The 7,103-nt window shown below is 36.9% G+C and overlaps 1 long non-coding RNA gene across 1 annotated transcript in view; it reads right to left on the reverse strand.

Annotated features, from left to right (window-relative positions):
- Nucleotides 1–7,103, reverse strand: part of LOC103146628 (uncharacterized) — a 121,881-nt gene that overhangs the window by 20,385 nt on the left and 94,393 nt on the right. Inside the window, exon 4 of the long non-coding RNA XR_001663696.1 lies at nt 645–754. This is a non-coding gene — a long non-coding RNA (uncharacterized LOC103146628). The remainder of the gene's footprint in view (nt 1–644; nt 755–7,103) is intronic.

The raw sequence follows: 7,103 nt of genomic DNA on the forward strand, positions 1-7,103 counted from the left end.
GGATGAATATCGATTTTTTTCTAGGAAAGAAAATATTGATATATATCGCGATATCGATATTATCCTACAGCCCTACCGTTCACACATTGTCTTTAAGCAGAGATGGTGAGAGTGTGAAGGTGTTTGTTTGATCATGTTGTCCAAATCATAATGGGAGTAAAGAATCAGTCTTGTGCTTTTTTGAAAGCGGTTGTGATGAAAAATGCTTCACAAGATGCTTTCACGCAAAATTTCTGAAAAGTAATAAATAAAATAAAAATAGAAACTGTAAAACAAACGTGTGAATGAAACTTGAAACTTTCACCATATTTAGAAAAAGGAAAACCGACAAGATCAACAAGATGAGCCGAAATACACGATAAGCACATGAAGTTTGTCACCACAACAGCTCTTTACTCAACTTAAAATTTTAAATACTGACATGTGAATCAAGTCATGTTAATGTCTGTGAACTGAATTTGCTGTTTTTAGTGTGAACTTTATGCAAAATTATTTTTGTTACACACAAAGGAATGATAGGAGGCTAAATAAACACTGTTGGTTGTTTGTAGATGACTTAAAACAAACCTAAAAGACATCATCGGTTTTGACATGTGAACCATATGTTCACTTGCTCTTCATAAAACTTATCTACTAACACATACCTTTGTATTTCTATTTCTTCTGCAATTTACGCTGGCATCTTCCAGTGTTACGAGTGCAGCTTTCCTACTTCGTCAGGGAGCGGTGGAGTGGCAGTTTGGACAAGGCAATTCTGGAACGCAAAATAAAAGCCTTTCTTAGCATAAAATATTTCCACAAATATCAGCAAAAATACTGCTGATGACAACTTTCTGAGCTCGCATGCATCAATAAACAGGGGCAGTGGTGCAAAGAAAAGTTGACCAAACTTCCTCCGTAATGATTTGAGAGATTGATAAAGTCACACAGCAAATAACTTGAAGTCATTGCTGCCAAAAAAGGTGATTTTTTTTCCAGCTATTAAATATATGTATGAAATGCATCTGCATTATTACTATCATACATCTATATTAACAGATGCAGGCAAAATTGTTGGCAGTGAGATGGTAGAAACAGAAGGCTCATTTTATGTCTGGGAAACCTTTTTTACTTTCTGATCCTTTTCCTGCCTGGTGGCCAGAAGAAATGAGCATCTGTGTGAAACAAAAAACAATCAAGAACAAAAAACAACAAATGCTCCAGTAACATTTATAGTTAAGGGTTTATTAGGAGTACTAATAATTGGACCAAATTGAGTTCAGTGATTCAAAATAAATACATTGAAATATTCGCTGCATTGTATGAGCAGGTGTTTAGGCATCCCTGATGGCAGTCATTGGAGATTCAAAGATTTATCAAAAATGAATGGAAAAGAAATCAAACACTTTGGGTACATGTTTGATAAGAGAATAACATTTTGGCATGACACAGAGCTCAAAAAAGTACATTTTGTATAATATTCCCTTTTAACCTGTGTCTGCAGGTTTGGACTACCATCAATACAAAGATGTGTGTGTCCAAACACATACACACACACACACACACACACACATCTGTCCAGACCCTGAGAGTTTCACTTCACTCTTCTGGGTCACTGATGGGTCTTTCCCACAATGCACTCAAACTGTGTGTGTGTTTGTGTGTGTTGTGTTTTACAGTATCTTTAGTGTAAAGTATTTTCAAGGTAATCATTTCATTGATTATAGCAGCAATGGCTGCAGCTCAGTACATTCTGGTTAATTTACCATTTCATCTTGTCATTACCACTCCAGTCCTTGTACCGGTTCTGTTACTTTCCTTCAGATAATTTATCCTCTCCTCTGGGGAAACTTTAGGCATTCTGACTCATAATTGTAATTCTGGTGATAATTGTCAAAGAGTTTTGCAAATTACAGTTATTACAGCAAAAGTTTGCCTCACTAAACTTCATATTGTCATGTGCTAAACCTGTACTATTTCTAGATACTGATTGATTCATCAAACTGATTCACATCTGTTAGGCTGACATGTTTGTAAAATATTTTTTGTGATGCTATTCTTGTATTTGTACTAGTGTGTAAAGAGTGTGAGCAGTGACTTTCTCTAAAATGTTTTATTGTGCAAGATGTGCAGGGTACCTTACAGATGTTATTTAAAGCAATTTGGGACAAGGTCTTTATTTTATTGTTTATATGAATTTTATTTTAGCAGATACATCTCCTTCACCAAACCTTCATCTAGTCAGTGTGTTTATTGACTGAAGGATTTGCAATGCCTCCAATTCTCCAAAGTCATGTTTCCATTTCAACTTTGTCATCTTTTTTGTCTTCACGTTTGTTTTCCGTTTCTATTTAATGTGGAGTTCAGCTCTCTGAAGCATGTCAGACTGAAACACCACACTACGTTAAAGTGTCTAACTGAGAAGACGAAGAAAAAAAAAAAACTTAAATCAGGCATTTCATATACAAGTCCAAAAATCCACAATTTTAGGGATGCAGCTCAGAAGTAAATTTTATTATTTAAAATACTAAATTAATCTTGTTGGGTTACAGAACAGCCCATCTTTCCATGTCAGAACCATAGATGAGCTTGGTGCAGTTTTTACCCAGCTAATGAAATGAGAGGGACTGAAGACGTGAAACTTGATGTATACTTTTTGAATAAATATTTTTCACAGATTACACTTTCACAATTGTTAGTCACAGTTATATATTAACGGGTTACCAATTCCAAGGTATACTATTGTTCTGAAAAACTACAGTTTAATTACATGAAGTTTTCCGTAATAATTAAATATTACAATATAATTATAGTTGCTTTTTACAAATTTTCCTAGAATATTTCAGAATTCTTTAAAAATAAATCCTACAATACTATACGACATGCACACCTGTCTCTTTTTTATTAACATTGTACAAAAATTTCTAAATATAATTTCGGGACAATCAGTAAAGACGTTAAAATTCTGAACATTAACATGCAGCTGTAAGGAACAAAAGTGTGGTTTTATGGCACAAGACTGTGCTTGCAGACATGGTGTCATCAGGGGGTGCAGATGGCTGATGAAGCTCTTTCAGCGTAGAAGGGCAATTCTGCTGCATTTCTCCAGCAGCCTTGAGCTGTGACTGAGCAGGGAGCAGAGAGGCTCCAGCCGCTCCCCTCACATCGCCAAGTGCTCTCTGATCCTTCCTCCCCGGACACTGGAACCGTCCACTGGGTGACAGGTGATCTGCACTGTAAACTGCATCTGAGCCTAACAGATATGCCAGTTAACATGCCGCAGTCTCTGCACTACAAATCCTTATCATCACAAACGGATACAAAGGAACGAGAACATGTAAAATAAACTCATTTCAAAAATTATGATGAGCCTACATGAGGAGGAGTACTTTAAAAATGTTTTTTTGATTTTTAATTGTTTTTTTGTTTGTTTTTTCCAATTAAAAATCAGGAAGGTTGGCCATGATGCAATGCTCTGTCGAATATGTTTATCTGACTGGCGTAGTATTTTGTTTTATGATATAAATATGTTGTTTTTTTTAAGTACACATTTTGAAATGTGCATTTCCTGTTTTATATGCAGTTATTCTGGTTATTGAATACGTTTGTCCTCCTATACCATGTCAATTTGTGTTCATTAATTTAGAAAATCTAACTTTTAGAACAGTTTTTCCATCAACTCCAAACTCAACCCCAATGTGGCTGTCGCACATATAAAAACAAGGATACAATATAAATTATAACTTGTATTTTAAAATTCTTGTAGCTGGTTTTATATTTATTTTTTGTCATTCTTATATTCTTTGCACAAAGAGGTAGGAATGAAATTCCAGAGTCAAAATATGCTGACAATGCAAATATTTCCCCATAAAAATCACTAAAAGTGAAAAAATCTTTCAACTTTCACCTTAGATTTCCTGACCTTCCACCAACATTGCAATGTAATATCCATGTTGTTGAAGTTCCAACTGTGCATTATCCATTTATGCACAATTCCTGGCATAAGGTGCATATATTCTACTGTCACAATATCAGTGATTTCTTTTTTCCACTGATTAAATACAGAATTGGCTAAAACCTTTCTGGAACTTCTCCCTGAAAAACTCAAAACTTCCAGCATCCCCAAACAACAAGCCAATCTAAGATTTTGCTCAATTTGGAGGTGTGTGCGCTTCTCCCCAGCTGGAAGTCCTGTTCCAATAACAGTTATATACTGATATCGACATGCAGGAGGCCTGAGCTTTGCGTTGTTTCTACTAATGTGGAGACAGAGGATTATTTATCAGAGCTGTTTGGGGGTATTTTTGGGGTAATGCCAAAGCTGCGGTGGGTCATGACCTGCCTAGAAAACATCTTGCCAGAGTGGGCATGATGAAGTTCTACCTGCTGCTACCAGATTAATAAATCACCAAGACCTTCCTTTTTCTAGGGATGTTTTGTGTTTGATTACATATAAAGGGAAACCCACTGGTGTCACATATCTAAACACAACCTCTCAAGAGCCTACAGGGACTTTAATGTCACAGTGTTCTCCTAATCCAGTTTAAAGGAGGCGTATGCCCCTTTTCCTACTTCTTTTGTTGACAAGCATCACTGTGCAAACCCAAATCTCATGTGATAATCAAGATGTCTGTTGTTCAATCACAAGACGTATATGTCAGTACAGATTGGATCTTGTTTAAGTTTACAGTGTGTTGGCTTATTTAGTCTACAGTGTTCCCACTGATATTTAGATGACTATGCTTGAATATTTTGCATGTCACTCCTGCTGATGTGTGAAGTTCACCCAAAGAAAGTGATGTTTTTTTGGAAATATCAAGACTGGTGAAGATGGATGTTCCTACAAAGGTCAAGCAAAGCACAAAGAATGAGAGTGGGACAAATGAGCTGAGTGAAAGACGAGGGAACATGAGAATGTGGTGGAAAAACAGAGGAAAATGGCAAAAACAAGACATAAAAACTAGAGTAAAAAAAGAGAAGAATGTAAAGGATACTTTAAGAAATATACAGACTAATGTCATGAGAAAACAAAAGTAAAAAAATATGTATTTGTTGTTAAAGAAAAACTAAGGTTGCAAGGTACTTGGATTGGTTGCTAATTTCAATATGCATTCTTTTAGAGACAGATGTTTATTGTTTGTGACAACCGCAAGTCAGAAATCCTTTCAGGAATTGTCAAAAAATTAAATCTTTAGCCATATCTCGGTGTGGCCACTGGTCTAAAATGTAAACAAGAAATATGTGTCCCGTCTTACAACAACTCTCTAGAACTTACCTAGAGTACTAGAGGTCTTCTCAGTGACCAATAGCAGCATAACGCAGTGATTCTAGCTTTTCCACAGTGTGAATGTACAACAGTGAGATGCAGCTGAATAACTGTGCAAAGATCTCTGCTCTTGTTCACTTATAAACGCAAAAACCTTAGTCTATTGTGCGCTCACACAGATGCAGATAAATGTTAGTCTGCTGCTTGTTTTTTTCTCTTCCATGCCATTTTTGTCACACCTTTTATTCGGTTCTTCCAGAAATCCCTTCAAGTCCTTCCGGTTATCCTTCTTCCTCTGTGTCCTAGTTGGTTTGTGGGTTTTCTATGTGTCATTTCTTTTCTCACTCTTTTTCCAATCTGAATTTTTTTTTTCACACTTGTTGACAGTTCACTGGAGCGTGTCACTGGCACCAGAAACTCTCCAAAAATAAAAATGAATGCTTGTGCAAAGACACATTAGAGAGAGGTTGAATGCATGACTATCACTTTCACCTCCTTGTCATTGCCTCTGCCAAAGTGTGTGTGCATGGGAGCGTTGGTGGGGGTGCAATATCATCAGTAGTTTTGGAGGGCAGCTCATTTAAGATAGTGATTTTATCATTATGTAAATTACATCAGGAGAGCAGCCTCCTCTGTTGTGATTGGCTGCTGTTATAACATCTATGTGTGAGTGTGTTTGTGTGTACGTGAGTGTGGGTTCCAAATGAGCCAATCAACAATGATTGTTTCCTGTGTGTCTGTGTCTCATCTTGTCCTCTGAGAGGTGATGTCAAAGTCTCTGTTAATTTGATGCTTCCCCCATCTCTTTCCATCTATCTGCGCGTGTGTGCATGTGTGTTTAACCCAGACCCTTTTCTCAAACACTTCTGTCAGACCATTCTCTCCAAATATGAGACATCACATTCACCTCTGTCAGAAATCCCCCTCTTTAAAATCTTTGTGTCCAGAAACAAATCCAAATGGCCTCGTTAATTTGTAGGCCCATTTAAATCTGCTGCGGGCTAATTAACATTTGCCAGTTGTAAACATCTTTCAACTACTTATTATCATTATCATCATCATTATTGTTTTTATTAAATCTTCATTTCAAAATTAAATGCTTTACACATCATTGGCAGCTTGCTCAACATCAGTGATGCACAAATAGTTGCTTATGAGGAAAGCCGATAATGGCTGCAGAGCAGCTCTCCAAAATGGACCATAATGGCTGAGAATTTTAGTGTGACTGCAGCAGGGCCACCTTTAGAAAAGCAGGGCGACAGATTTACTGGAGTTGACTTTATTCGGGGAGTTTGAATGTTCTGACTTTCATGAAGTTACGTCAGTTTCTTAGCATCGTTCAAACAGATGCATCTTGCTGTCCTGTCTGTTTTCAGCAGATTTGAATCTGAAGTGATGAAGATGAATCGTGAAATTTCTCAAAAATACAAGAGGAATTTTACTCCTGCAATAAAAAAAACAAACTTCTCTGGATATCAGTCAAACATGTTAAAGGTAACTTTTATTTAAAAAGTATGCTTTTACAAATTTATTGAAACTGTCACAAAGCTGTGGTTCCATGGACCATATAATGGTGCAAATTTCACATATGATTATAAATTTGCACAATGGAAACAGACCAATTTTAAATAAACTCACATTTTTCTATATAAAACTTTTGCAGCAGGATGAAGTGGTTTATCAACTATCGAAATTAGTATATTTTGAAAAACTGCAATGGAAGTACTTTTTTTTCTTATGACTGAATGAATCAATTTAGGGGCTGCGACCCCACCGGGGTCCTTCCCTACCGGGCTGCGACCCCACCGGGCTGCGACCCTACCGGGCTGAGACCCCACCGGGCTGAGACCCCACCGGG

This window comes from Poecilia formosa, unplaced genomic scaffold (genome assembly GCF_000485575.1).
Source record: "Poecilia formosa unplaced genomic scaffold, Poecilia_formosa-5.1.2 Scaffold164, whole genome shotgun sequence".
Taxonomy (NCBI): Eukaryota; Metazoa; Chordata; class Actinopteri; order Cyprinodontiformes; family Poeciliidae; genus Poecilia; species Poecilia formosa.